A 16,435-nucleotide genomic window follows, 5' to 3' on the forward strand; every position below is an offset into this window, starting at 1 on the left:
GTTCTCGGGGAATTACTAAAAATGGAAGTCGTTGCTCACTATCTCTAGGCTTGTCATTTTCAATGGAGATCGGAATCAACGTGTCTGGCCCGTTTTGCCACATTTCATCCCAGAAGATACGCAGCCATCAAGAAACCTTACACGTCGAGAAATTGAAAAGGATAAGGCTTGTTTCTTTTAAGGGGGCTTAGCCTGATATGTTAGGACATGGTAAATAACGTATTTGTTTTACGTACCATAATACTTTAAAAATGTACCATCCAGTCCAACCAAAAAAACACAACAGCAACCAACAAACAAACAAAAAACAAAATATAAACAAAAGGAAAACAAACAACAAAAACAAACACACCTTAAAACAATATATTAAAATCTATTAGATGAAATCAAAAATTGTTATGAGTTGCCATTTTTTATTTTAATATTTTTGATCAAATAAAACCAGCGCTATCTCGGCATTTTGAAAAGCACTTTAAATCTATCTCAATCAATGCACTGGAAAACATTTTGAAGACCTATGAATTTTAATTGCATAAAAAATAAGAACATTTTATTGTTTTACATATATATCAACAAAATACAGAGACATTTATTTGAAATTTGGGGGGTTTTGTTGGATTTTTCGAATAACCCTTACTAGCTTTGTGGTGTAAAACAAAGAATGAATGTATCGTGGACTACTCAACAGCTTTTCTATTCTTTATGTGTTGCATGTCCTTATACATATCAGAATAGTTGTCTTTTCTTTCCAGAATTATTTTACGTGATGGCGGATTAACTCTAGACAAATCCGACACATCTGATGGAGAAAACGAATGCATTAATTCATACACACTTGTCGGCAGTTAAAACTGTGCACGCACAGGGAGTGTTGTTTCGGCTTATAAAGGAATTATTTATCCACTGAATGTAACTCAAGACAATCAGTAAAACTCCCACGAACTGATTCATAATCCAAATGTTTTAAGCAACGGTTTTGTCTACATGTTCATTTTTCAGAAACCTCATCCACAGTTTGTCAGATGCAAAGTTTATGTAATCGAAAGGAATTTTACGGAAAACACCAGTAAAGAACAATTAATCTTTGACAATTGCGTGACAGTTTACTTGGAATTTCCCAAAATCCGAAAATAATATGCGACTCTTGTTTTGCTAAAAGTTGAATGCATTATTCAGAACTTGTTTATTATTATACTGTAATAGCATATGAAATAGGAAAATAAGTCGTTGAGTATATGTATACATGTAACAATATCTAACTGACAACTTTGTCAGAATTCATAGCTAAAACTGCAAACATAAACCAGTGATACCTGCTATTACTAACAATAAACTCTAAAGGCTAAATTTAAAAAAAACTAAACATTTACTCCCTCACATCCCTTTTTAAGGATACTTTGCTTTTGATTTGCTGTTTTTGTGAATTTTGATTAAAAAACGAAATTCTTGGAAACAAAACCCGTCTTTCACCATGTCGCTTTTTCTGTTTTGTCATTTTTATAAGATGATCTTACTATTTAGTTAAAGATAATGACCTTTGTAAAGTCAGGTGGTTATAATTTGACATTGTATATCATTTAAAATGAAAAAAATTGTCCTTGCATATGTTCATCTACCAATGCATTGCTTTATCTTTTCCTTTTTAAAAGAATTATTAACAACATATGTATGTGTATCTTTGAGAATGGCATAATTATGCGATACTTTCCTCAAAAAAGCAAAAACACCAACTTTCTACATTGATGCGTACGTCATCGACAGTGTCATGTTATAGTCATGTTGTATAATTTGTTTGATTTGTTAAAATAAAATAGCATATAAATCTTGAAGAACAGTTTCATTTTAAAACGTTATGGGGTCATTAAATGTAACTTTCCTTCCTTATACAATCTATTTTAACGAACACAATATACACCATGTACAATGTACTTATGTTGTAAATTAATAATGATTATAAATCATATGAGGAAGGACCTCCCATGTATAGATAGCCAATTCATTGTAGTCACAAAGATTTAGTTTGAAGGAGATAAAAATATTATTGATGTGAAAGTTCAATATAAAGACGTTGTTTGAGTATTTGAAGACTTATCTTATTTATCATGATAAATATTAATTTATATATGTAAATATACTTTACACTAAAAAAAAATTACAAGAATTATATCAGAAATTTTTTTTCCAATCGTTCCATGATTCGAACACTATCAAATAAGTTCTGTTTCTGTTAGAATTTATTCTAACTGCGTAACTACTCAACTAATTTACATATCATGTAAATCGTAGAAATTTATCACAACGCTCTTAGATTTCGAAGTATTTATAACCCCCCCCCCCCCCCCCAATGTTGGATTTTTAAAAAATATGCCTCTTTGAAACAAATATTTGGTGTCCAAGTAGGGCAGTGGACAATTGCTTCTCAACGATGCGACCCGAGTTCGATCCCCGTGAACGACATGCAGTGGTTGTATGTGAAAGAGTACGGAGGTCGCCCACTTGGAGGAATTTGTTCTCCGGGCCCTCTGGCTTCCTCCCATACCAATGACCTTCTTGCGCTATCATCCGTGAAAGATATTAAAATATGTTGTAGAACTTGTTTATCAATAGTTGAAAAAAATTTGAAATTCAGTTTTTAAACAAAAACTGGAAAAAGCAGTTTTCAAAAAAAATATACACCTGTTGATGTTAACATCAAATTAATTTTGTTTCAAGGAAGAAGTTTTTCAAAGCAATGGGGATTCCCCCTTTAAAAAAAAACACCATCTGCCATATTTATCTGTGTAACAATTTAATTTTTGAATTTATATCTTGATCTTATAAAAGTAAAAACAAGCCTTCCAGAAAAAGATTTACACCGATTTATGTAACTTTGATTTTTGGGAGTTGATTTTAATCAACTCTCCAATGCAGTTACTCTGGCAAACCGAAAGTGAAACAGTGTTTGGACCTAAGCAAAACCATCACCGCTGACAAGACTTAGTTCTTGAAAATAATAGAAAACTTCTAAGTAATGTATGCTGAAGCGCTAGCTTTGTTTTTCAAGGAAACTTGATATAAATAAACACTTTGAAAATAGTCAGATTTTATATGATACGAACAACTAAGATTTTTTTTATAGTTTCATGCATTCCTACGCCAGAGTTTAAAATAGCCTCGTTCAACCAAACGCTCGACTGTCTCCGTAAATCTCCGGCAAGCAGAAAGGCTCTCTTGCTTGTCGGAGATTAACGGAGACAGCCGAGCGTCTGGTTGAACGAGACTAGAGTTCGATATCAATAGTGCTTGGATCCATAAAATTTTTAGAATTGCTTCGATTACTTATACATAGTTTGAAACCTATCTTAAATATTACACAACATGATTCATATGGGGTTTCTCGAAATTCTTGTCGGAAAAGTCTAAAATTCATATAATAATTAAAAAAATGCGTAATTCAAACACAGACTAGAAATTGATTGCCATGCAAGATAAGTTGATTTTAAAATAAATGATAATCGATAAAATCAACTCCCGTCAGTACTTCAGTACTTTGATTTTATTTTATCTGCAACACCTTTAGGGAAAAATAGCATATAGGAACTGCAACGCTTCTTTTATGAATTCAGCGTGGGAATATTGCAGTGCTTCGAGGTTCAAGATGCAGCGGTTGACAAATAGAATCATGCATTATTTTTTAATTCAAATTTGAAAAACAGATATTTTGACAAAGTATTAAATGTTCAATATAGGCTACACGTATCATTTTCTACAGAAATTTAAAAAGATTCCCGAATTGATAAAATACCATCTTCAAAACCAGAATTTCTACCACAATACGTGTTCATGTACTTATTAATTAAAAATATTCAGACCTACATAAGTATGTGTTATTTTAAATGTAGTACATAAATCTTTCAAACTACGTCATATAATTTTTAAAATGACGCATTAACCTAGAAAACATTATCAGTTCTTGATCTATCAATTCAATAGCAATTAAGGGAGTGATCTTGGCTTACTGTTTTTCAACAGACATATACAATGTCTTTAAAATGCGCAGATTCTATTGGCCAATTTTTATGAATGTATTGATTTCCTGCTTATTTTTTTTGTCATTTTGAAAGCACGCCATTTGCGTCATTTAACGAGACTGTTTTTTAAATGACACGTTTACCTTGCGCATAATTTATTTAAAACGTCATCGACAATGTCATGTTATAGTCATATTGTATAATTTGTTTGATTTGTTAAAAAATAAAATAGCATATAAATCTTGAAGAACTGTTACATTTAAAACGTTATGGGGGTCATTAAATGTAACTGTCCTACCTTATACTATCTATTTTAACGAACACAATATACGCCATGTACAATGTACTTATGTTGTAAATTAATATGATTATAAATCATATTGGGAAGGACCTCCCATGTATATATTGCCAATTCATTGCAGTCACAAAGATTTAAAGCTTATTTAGTTTGAAGGAGATAAAAATATTATTGATGTGAAAGTTCAATATAAAGACGCTGTCTGAAGATTTAATAACTTATCTTATTTATCATGATACATGCATTAATTTATATATGTAAATACCCTTTACACTAAAAAAAATGCTATTTTTAAAAGATCAATTGCATACGTAAGAATACCAGGCCCTTTCTAATTTATTGTGAGGAAATTTTGCAGAAATACAGAAAACATATTAGATAAATAAAAAAAGATAAAGTATTTTTATTACATGTAATAAAAGATGAAGTCTTCAAAATCATCATGACACCCATCCCCCTCACATCTTCTCACAAATACAGTCAAACTTCGTTATCTCGAACTAGATGATACTGTTTGTAACTTCGAGATATCCGAGTATTCGAGATTTTGAGGGTACGATACTTCAAAAAATGAGTGGTTGTTAATTACAAATCACTTTGACATATCCATTGTATTCGAGATATCGGTGTTCAAGATATCGAAGTTTAACTGTACAAATAAACAAACTAAACATACAATCCCAATTACACCTGCGAAATAAAAGTTAATAAAACTAGTCACAAGATGATGTACACCTTGACAAGTAAACAGATCCTAGCATTCAAACTCCGTATTGATTAAAAAAAAACAATTTTATTTTCTTTTTTTAATGAATTCATTTTGAAGAAAAATATATATTTTTTAAAGACCAGGGTGTAGCAGGACTTGAGTTGATGAATTGAGTACACATAAACCTAGCAAGGACATCCTTTCTATGTTTTATTTTAATCTTCTGATATTCTATCATAGAAAAAGGGCAAGGCGTCACTGTTTCCTATTTCCACAGTCTTCTGACGACAGTTTTTTTTTATTTATTATTTAACATTGTATATCATTTAAAATGAATTGTTGTTTGGTGTCATTTTCAGACTATTTTTTCTAATACATTGTTATCCTTAGAGCCACTGTACACTGTCACGTTATAAAGCAACGGGCACTGGATACGCACCTAATAACTATGCTATATTTAAGGAATAAGGAATCATTCTTTGAGTATTATGAGGCGATAATTTCGGTCGGGGCGTGGTCAAATCCAATTAAGTCCAAAGGGTTACTGTAGAGTAGTTTTTACAGTATCTAGGTAAGCGCCAACATGTAGTCTAGATAAAAGGTTGAATAAAATTGTCCTTCCATATTTTCATCTACCAATGTATTGCTTTATCTTTTCCTTTTTAAAAGAATATTAACAACATATGTACATGTATCTTTAAGAATGGCATAATTATGCGATACTTTCCTTAAAAAAGGGAAAACACAAACTATCTACATTGATGCGTAAATTTCAAGTTTATTGTACTTCACTATCTACATTGATGCGTACATTTCAAGTTTATTGTACTTCGCACAGTAAAAAATAGTGGGAAAACTTAACCACACAGGCAAATTATCACATTGACAAGCAAGCGGTTAAACAACTTTATTCTGATAAATAAAAAAAAATATCTTTATGTATATACATTAGCTTTTCATGCAATTAAAAGAATTAAATCGGAATTTTTTTTCAATCGTTCCATGATTCGAAAACTATCAAATAAATTCTGTTACTGTCAGTATTTATTCTAACTGCGTAACTACTCATCTAATTTACATATCATGTAAATCGTAGAAATTTATCACAACGCTTTTAGATTTCGAAGTATCTATATTCCCCCAAATGTTGGATTTTTTAAAAATATGCCTCTTTGAAACAAAACTTGGGTGTCCAAGTAGGGCAGTGGACAATTGCTTCTCAACGATGCGACCCGAGTTCGATCCCCGTGAACGACATGCAGTGGTTATATTTGAAAGAGTACGGAGGTCGCCCACTTGGAGGAGTTTGTTCTCCGGGCCCTCTGGCTTCCTCCCACACCAATGACCCCCTCGCGCTAACATCCGTGATAGATATTAAAATATGTTGTAGAAGAGTTTATCAATAGTTGTAAAAAAAATTATATTCAGTTTTTAAACCAAAATTGGAAATGGCAGTTTTCAAATAAAAAAAAAATTCCACCTGTTGATGTTAACATCAAATTAATTTTGTTTCAAGGAAGAAGTTTTTCACAACAATGAAGATTCCCCCTTTAAAAAAGAACAATATCTGCCATATTTATCTGTGTAACAATTTAATTTTTTAATTTATTTCTTGATCTTATAAAAGTAAAAACAAGCCTTCCAGAAAAAGATTTACACCGATTTCTGTAACTTTGATTTTTGGGAGTTGATTTTAATCAACTCTCCTATGCTGTTACTCTGGCAAACCGAAAGTGAAATAGTTTTTGGACCTAAGCACAAATCATCACCGCTGACAAGACTTAGTTCTTGAAAATAATAGAAAAATTTAAAGTAATGTATGCTGAAGCATTGTTTTTCAAGGAAACCTAATATCAATAAACACTTTGAAAATAGTAAGATTTTATAGAATACGAACAACTAAGATATTTTTATAGTCCCATGCATTCCTACGCCAGAGTTTAATAATGCCTCGTTCAACCAAACGCTCGGCTGTCTCCGTAAGTCTCCAACAAGCAGAAAGGCTCTCGTGCTTGTCGGAGATTAACTGAGACAGCCGAGCGTCTGGTTGAACGAGACTAGAGTTCGATATCAAAAGTGCCTGGATCCATACAATTTTTAGCTTCGATTACTTATACATAGTTTGAAACCTATCTTAAATATTACACAACATGATTCATATGGGGTTTCTCGAAATTCTTGTCGGAAAAGTCTAAAATTCATATAATAATAAAAAAGTGCGTAATTCAAATACAGACTAGAAATTGATTGCCATGCAAGATAAGTTGATTTTAATATAAATGATAATCGATAAAATCAACTCCCATCAGTACTTCAGTACTTTGATTTTATTTTATCTGCAACACCTTTAGGGAAAAATAGCATATAGGAACTGCAACGCTTCTTTTACGAATTCAGCGTGGGAATATTGCAGTGCTTCGAGGTTCAAGATGCAGCGGTTGACAAATAGAATCATGCATTATTTTTTAATTTAAATTTAAAAAACCCCAGATATTTTGACAAAATATTAAATGTTCAATATAGGCTACACGTATCATTTTCTACAGAAATATTAAAAAAAGAATCCCAAATTAATGAAATACCATTTTCGAAACCAGAATTTCTACCACAATACGTGTACATGTACTTATTAATTAAAAATATTCAGACCTACATAAGTATGTGTTATTTTAAATGTAGTACATAAATCTTTCAAACTACGTCATATAATTTTTAAAATGACGCATTAACCTAGAAAACATTATCAGTTAGTATCAATTCATTAGCAATTAAGGGCGTAATCTAGGCTTACTGTTTTTCAACAGACATTTGCAATAACTTTAAACTGCGCAGATTCTGTTGGCCAATTTTCATAAATGTACTGATTTCCTGATTATTTTTTTTTTAATTTTGAAAACAAGCCATTTGCGTCATTTAACGAGATTGATTTTTAAATGTCACGTTTACCTTGTGCATAATTTATTTTAAACGTCATCGACAATGTCATGTTATAGTCATGTTGTATAATTTGTTTGATTTGTTAAAAAATAAAATAGCATATAAATCTTGAAGAACAGTTTCCTTTAAAACGTTATGGGGTCATTAAACGTAACTTTCCTTCCTTATACAATCTATTTTAACGAACACAATATACACCATGTACTATGTTAATTAATATGATTATAAATCATATGAGGAAGGACCTCCCATGTATAGATAGCCAAATCATCGTAGTCACAAATATTTAAAGCTTATTTAGTTTGAAGGAGAAAAAATATTATTGATGTGAAAGTTCAATATAAAGACGTTGTTTGAGTATCTAAAGATTTGAGAACTTATCTTATATATCATTATATAATATACATAAATACTCTTTACTCTTAAAATGCTTCTTTTAGATCAATTGCATAGTGTACGTAAGAATACCAGGTCCTGCTTTACCTGTTGTACACCTTGACACACAAAGAGCCTGGTATTCAAACTCTGCATTGATTTATTTAAAATAAAGAAAACAATTTTATTTATTTTAATAAATTTTAATCTAGAAGGAAAAAGATATGATATTTTTGACGACCACGGTGTAGCAGGACTTGAGTTGATGAACTGAGTACAATCAAACCTAGCAAGGACATCATGACATCCTTTCTTTGTTTTATTTTAATCTTCTGACATTATAACATATAAAAAGGGCAATGCGTCACTGTTTTCTATTTCCACGTCTTCTGACGTCAGACATTTTTAAAATTTTATATTACATGTATCTCATAATAAAAAATTACACTCTATTAATGTAAAGAGAATACACCTTTATTTTTATCATGAAAAATTTATATAACTTAGAGCTAGTGTTTGTGCCCACTTCAGTAAAAGCTAATAGGTTAATGCTTCGAAGACCACTTGCTTTCTCAGCATGACCTATATTAGATATGCCGTTTTTACGTAATCAGGGACACACCAAAGAGAGTTACGTTTCGTAATCATTAGAGTAAGTGACTGAAAATGAAGGGGGGATGTTGCATGGGGTGTTGATCCCTGTTACATATTTTGGCGACTGGGGGAAAGGTGCGTAGTGAATGCTGGACATGAAAGTTTGACACCATAAGGTCAATCTCAACTTTTCTGGCTTTTCCAGCAGTTTTCGGAAAAACACGGTCAATTCAAATGTCTTAATCCTCCCAATGTTAGAGTTTGTAGCAAAGATATCCGCTTTGGATTAATTTGATATTGACTAGACATCTTTGAATCCTCTACAGCGGTATACTGTACACAGGGAGCGTACTATATGTACGAACGATACTATTAAAATTGTTCCGAACTTGCTATATATCGACGAAATTACATCTAGGAAAATTTGGGCAACCTAATAATTAATAAATCAGGCCTATACCCACAATTTTCATTTACCTAAAGGTTTTCATAAACGCTTTAAAAATACATTTGAGGCTGTTTTTCCCGCTTTTTGAGGGGCGCAATCATAAGTAGCTGTAAGTGTCCATAATTTAAGCTCAATGTTTGATTCTTTGCTCCAATCAATCAGTGTTATCGGCATTCCCGACTATCAGAAAATTTCAAAACTTAAGAGGAAAAGCACAAAAAGTTGCGAATCTGCTAAAAAAAATATATCCGCTTAAGACATTTTACACCCTTGCAAATGTGTTCGGAATGTTTTCTAGTATGTATTAAATTCAGACGTGCTCGAATGAAAGTTCACGAGACTTCCCCGAGATTTGTTCAGTTCCGGTGAAATTTCGAGCAAATGTATAAGTGTTTCGGATATTATTCTCAAAATACATAAGTGCTGGTCGTTTTTCATATCACACCCTACTTTAATTTATGTTAAAACATAAAAATCTATTAAGATATATGCCTTATTTCATCATTTAATGGTTATTTAAACTAAACGATGATATTCAGAATAGAGTTACCATTCGTGTTTAACCATTCTACACGTGGTTGAATTTATAAACACTAGGTTGCTTGATAAAATCATATATAGCCATGTTTGAAGCTTTTGGTTTGCAATACAATGCTTTTTAAAAAATAAATGCGTGTCTGTTTTGTATTAAAACTTCGATTATCGAGCCATTTTCAAGGAACATTCTGCATAAAATAGTATAGTCTGTTTCACTATTGGTTAATATTACTAGGTCAGGCGCAGATCGAAAATTAATCCTTTTGGGGTATTGCTACTAAGCGTGTTAATTGTTGCAACAACAGGAAAAAAACTACATTTTCTATTGTCACATTTATTTCTAGAAATCATTTGATCCACCAATTAATGAAGATAAAGTTTAAAATCAATAAACCTCTAGATTTTATATTTGATTACAAGTACCTAGATTCTATAAAATGGATTATAAATCCGATGCACGATTTTTACTGCGAAACTGAAAGGGTCAAATAAAACCACGTGGTCTAAAATTTAAATGACAATAACATTCGCAGGGGTGTTTTAGATATAAATGTAAAGAGTTAATATAAATTCAATGTTGTTGTAGGCAATGGCGAGATAAAGAAATCTTGATCGCCAACGTAAATAATTCAATTTTTAGAACCCCTACTTACAATTGGAAGTGAAATAATAATTGATCAACCAATCAATCAATTAATCATACTTATTGCTTTTATGTCTTTTGGCAACATTTTTGGCCAGTTTCAGGCAGCAACAAGCCAGTTCAAGAAATGTTTACATTCTTATCCTCAAATGTACAAGATGGCCGCACACCCCCCTTAACTGCAACTTCGAAAGGGCTTTCAAGCAGAATTAGTTCCATTAGGATTTTTATCAACAGATAGTTTGACCAATTTATGAAAATAGTGGGAAAGAGACGGCGCTTTAACCATTGAGAGAGACAAAGACCTCTCCTTATCTTCATTTATTTGTAAAAACTATGAAAGAGACCGTATCTACATCATTAAATTAAAATCTGTACTTCCCTGTTGGAGTCATTAACCCGTTCATGGAATATTCGGCCTCCCATTATGCCCTATCGCTGATCATCTTCTCGTCTAAAGTTGGAGAGCAAAAGGCAACGGACACATAAAGAAAACAGTTGGTGGACATGTTTGAGAGTTTCGCGTACAGACTGTATTAGTATAACTGCAGGCGTAATGTGATTTGGCGGAAGGGAGTTAATTGATGGTTCATACAAGACGGATCGGGGTTTCAACATCCAAGCTATTTACACGTATACAGGGTGTTCGAAAATCCCATTCTGAGAATCTATATCGATTTTATTATATTATCAAAACAAAATTTTTATTTTTTTTTAAATTGTCTAAACCTAGTTGAATTACGGTTATGACATCAAAACTACAGAGTGTTCGAAAAGTTTATTTCGATATCGTATCGATTAACTTAAGGAGTGTATGCAGTATTTTCCATTTCTCTACCCAAAAGTAAAGTTTGATAGAGAGCTATAAAAATACGGTTGAAGATAGCTAAAATTATATTTAAATTAAGTACATGAAAAATTATTACATTTATTTAGAAATGACGTCATGAAGATTGTCTTATTTTGATAAAATCAATTATTATTTTGGAGCAAAATACTGGTGTTTTCCTATGGTTTTTCAACTACGAAACACCAAGAACATGCTCGCGTAAGTGATATTTTTAACTATGAAGTGTAAAATTGTATTAACAAAAAAATATCGTACTCAAGCAGATCTGCCTTTGAGTAAGTCATGGCAAAATATGAAGAAAAAATATGATATTTTCCTTTGTTTGCAAAATTTAGGGAAAAAGCCCATATTGGTGACGTCATTGATAAACGGATGATAAACAATGATGACTAATATCGATATTAAAGTTAGAGACATTCTCTGAATAATGTTAATATTAAGCATTTTTGATTTTGATAAGACACTATTTAAAAATTAGTTAAAATGAGGGGGGGGGGGGCATATTTCTGGTCAGATCATATATATATACTTCTTTTCAAAACAACGTATTTAAAATTGGTCAAATACTAACGTAAATTGCTCAAACACTTTAGCCAGCCAATTATAGTAAACAATCAAAGTACTGATAGTACTGAAACGTACTGAAAAGCGCTAACACAGCTTCTGTTTGTATATAAAAGATACTAGTATATGTATATAACATTTCAGATTCTGTATACGCAGTATATATTACCTCATCACTGCGTGGCGGCCCCTGCAATGATGTATGTAAGCCCCGTACATTAAATTCACAATAGCCCAATCTGCACAAACTCCTGAAACTGGTTCCCTAACCAGTTTAAATGATGCAAAACTCTGCTCATAGGGGCGGTTATTCGTTGCACCGGAAGTAGAAGTCTAACGACAATAAAGCGCTGAGCTATGCTTAGCGCTTTAAAAAAGCGTTCATCTATAACTTAGCATCATTTGAAAATTGGAAATTTGTTAACAGTGTCGTTGATAAAATTGAAGATAAAACAAGAGAGAGAGAGAGAGAGAGAGAGAGAGAGAGAGAGAGAGAGAGAGAGAGAGAGGAGAGAGAGAGAGAGAGAGAGAGACGGACAGACAGACAGACGGATACACAGACAGACAGACAGAGAATATTCCCATTATAATTACTAGAGAGTTTTATATTTAATTCGTATCCTTTGATGTTTCTTTTATAAATAATTACTTGTAATTGATCGATAGGTTACTTTATCAGGGAGTGAACTTTTGTTCCACCCTGTACTTATGGTATCATCTGTCTACTGGTTTCAGTTTCTTAATTAAAAGTCTGTATACACCCCTCTCAAATGACTATCTATTATCATCTATTATTCATTTTCGTGTGAAAATCAATTCCGTTTTGCTTTGAACAAACGAGGTACTGATCGACAAGCAAGGTTATTAACTGCAGGAAGTGGGGATTATAGTTCATTGTTATGAAATCATATATTCATGGTATACATAAGTAAATAAACGTTGACAAAGGAGCAGGGGAATGTATAAGCACGAACATTGTACCTATTTGTCTAAACACGCTGCAAAATTCAAAACCATTTCCCTTATACCAATCCAAACCAAATTCCTGCCCCCCCCCCCCCCCCCCCCAATTAAAAGAGGCTATCGAAGAATCGAAAATATCAATATTTGTTTGAAAAAAGAGAACGGTGTGAAAAGTAGGTTTCACTCACTATCAAAATTTTTAACATTTTATAGCATCATCGTATAAGAGCCCATAAGAAATGTTTGAGATCTCTTCAGAGATTTGCTGGAATTCTATCTTGTAAAAGTTCGATGCATTATTAAAATATATTCTAGAGCGTCTAAGACAATTTCGAACAAAAGTACAAAAGTACAAAATTCCTTAATATATTAAACTGATTTTCTGAATTCTATAGGTAGTGTTCAGGTTACCTTTTAACTGAGATAACTAAAATCTCGTTAATTGCAAACAATGTGAACTTAAAGTCATAATCTGTACATAATATTCTTAAAGAATTCAAAAACGGTTCATTCTTCAAGTGATAACTCCTATACAAATGGTAAAATATAACATTTTTTTTTTATAAAAGATCCAAGACAGGATATACGGTATGAACCTCTACAATTCCCAATAGAAAATAACGTAATTACAGGTAAATAAAACGTGTGTTTCCGTATCGTGGGAAATGTTCGATCCTTTATCATCAGATAATTATCAATACAAAAGTTATATTAAAAGCTAGCATGTAGACTACGGTAACAGAAACCGAACTTTAAATTCGCTTGCGAGAAATCTTCGCGAGTTCTGTATGCAACACCCGTCGGCCATGGTCATTTGTTGTCGCGAATCACATCATGCACGACATGACGACAACACGACATCATCACTGGATGCTACAGAAAACTAAGTAAAGGAATATTCGTTCTAAAAGAAATTGTCATTGCGAATTTTATTCATCAGTTTTGTGGGTCGCAAATGGTGTTTTTTTTGCAGGGCTCAATGCGTTAGCAATGACCAAGCTATACATGTAGTTAATATGGTGCACGGTATACATGTATATACGTACCGGATGTTGACTGGATTACCACTGAAATCGTTCTCCGCGCAAAAATGTAGAAATGACTTAATAGAGAACGTAAAATGTGAATACCCACGATAGCTCTTTTTCTCTGTAATAATCTAAATACTTCGAGTTTATAACTTTGCTGAGCGGCGGAATACACTGTTTATACACTTGTAAGCTAGATCATCCTGTTATAAAGCTGAGAGTACACCAGTCAAATTGTTGCGGGAGTTATTCTAAGAGAGTAACTATGCAACATTTAATCTTAAAGTTAGGGTGTTAAATATCTGACCCTCCTACGATTTATGACATCTACGATATCAATATACATTTAGAACCATTTTAACAAGACCTTGGACTTTCTGTAGGATGTAACTATCTATTTCTTGTGTCAAAACAAGTTAAAATGACGCTGGTTTCAAGCGAAATATACACAGATTGCGTAGTCTTCGGTCAAAAGCCAGACAAATCCTGTTAATTTCAAAGAGCCATGACTGAGTGGCCAGCAATGAAATAGACAGGCCTACGTCACATTGCCGAATGATATATAGCAACCCAAAGTCCAAGCTCTTGTTAAAATGGTTCTAAACATGCATAAAAACTCAGTTAATTCATTAAATATGACTCAATATGTCTATTTAGTCTGTAGTAAGGCCATGCCATGAAAACGTTTTTAATACACATCAAATGAGCCCGAATATCTGTACTTTGAGTACTTTAATTAGGAGTTGATTTAATTCAACTCTCCTCTAGAGTTTACTCTGACAAAACGGAAGTGATACAGTGTTTGGACCTTAGCACAAATCTTCACCACTGACAAGACTTAATACTTGGAAAAAAATCGACAATTTCGATAGAATGTTTTCTGAAGCATTTTTTTTAAAAAAGGAAACTTATTTAACATGTAAATACCTTTAGAATACACAGATTTTAAATTGTTCGAACAATTTAGATATTTTTGTAGCCATATATGTTCCTATGCAAGAGTTTAAAAACACTGATTCGCTATCACCTCCAATTTTGCAGCAGTAGCGTAGAAATCAAGGGCAGGCTATCGAATTTAAAGGTAGGACCAGTACTGGCGTAGACTAGATATATTATCACCTGTTGCTTGAATATGATTTTTCAGAAATATTTTGATTACTGATACATAATGCAACGTAGAATTTGGTGGCATTAGTTCTGTCTTTTTAAAAATATTACTACACAACATGATTCATATGAGTATACCTATACTTCCAAAAAAAAAATTTACTAACCCAAATTTTTTTTTCCAAAATCATGAAATTCCTAATCCGGGGGGGGGGGGGGGGGGCTAGTATGCTTCTGAATCCAACTTTTCATTCTTTTAAGGTAAATTTAGTGGGGGGGGGGGGGGGCTGAACCCTCTATCATGCTATGTTTCTAATGGTTAGGTATAACTTTGCAAAAAAAGGGGGGGGGGGGGGCTGAGCCCCCCTCTAGCCCCCCCCCCCCCCCCCCCGTTCCGACGCCTATGTGTACGTTTTGTTCGCTAATATTTCTGAATTTTGCTTTCTTTACAATCGATGCATAGCATGCGGGTTGAATAACGCCAATTATTTGGGGGACGAAACCAAACGGTTTCCTTTTCTAAACATTCCCATGATTCATTTTGGTTTGTTTTTTCGTTTGCACAAAAAGAAATAATTTTATTTACTTTGAATATTTCTAACTTTGAAAGGAGACTGATTCTGCTGGTGAAAATAGGAGAAAGTCCATAACTTTTTATGATAATGGTTTGTTTAGGAATAAAATTGATTCTGTAATAACAAAAAAATCTGACCAAGCAGCTTTAAATCCAGCTAATAAACTACCTGCCTTCGTTGATTTTAAGATAAATAACAGAAAACTCTTGTCAGTACTTCAGTGTTTTGATTTAAATATAAATATGAATGCAAAAAGCATCAATCAAGTACACAAATAAATACTTTGCTATGAGAAAAATATACCGGTATAACGTTAGGTGTCGGAGCACGTGAAATACAAAAAGGCGGAAAACTCAAAACAGCAAACGCAAAACAAAACACACGAAAACCCAAATGCATATACATGTTTGCATCGAATGCTAAATTTCTTCAACGTCGTTTTGGTTGATTAAGAAACAACAAATTCTGACAAACATTATTTGAAAAGACGAGTTTTAATTAGGAACTGTTATTAGCAAATGATCGTGCGTTCAGTTTAAAAGCAGAATGAATGCTGTGTCATAGCATGTTTATCTTTATTTTATGACCATTTATTTATGTGGAATGCTAGGGAAAAAAAGACAGAAATATACTGAAAAATTGGATCATTTTTAATTCTTTATGTAAACCCTCTTATTCTACATCTACATAAGGCTTTCATCAGTCATTATATCCAAGATTTGATTCGACGATACAAAAATATTTCATACAAACAAACATCAATATAAATATATTTACATTCAGTGTATATTTTCCCT

The sequence above is a fragment of the Magallana gigas genome, chromosome 10 (genome assembly GCF_963853765.1).
Source record: "Magallana gigas chromosome 10, xbMagGiga1.1, whole genome shotgun sequence".
NCBI classification, from domain to species: domain Eukaryota; kingdom Metazoa; phylum Mollusca; class Bivalvia; order Ostreida; family Ostreidae; genus Magallana; species Magallana gigas.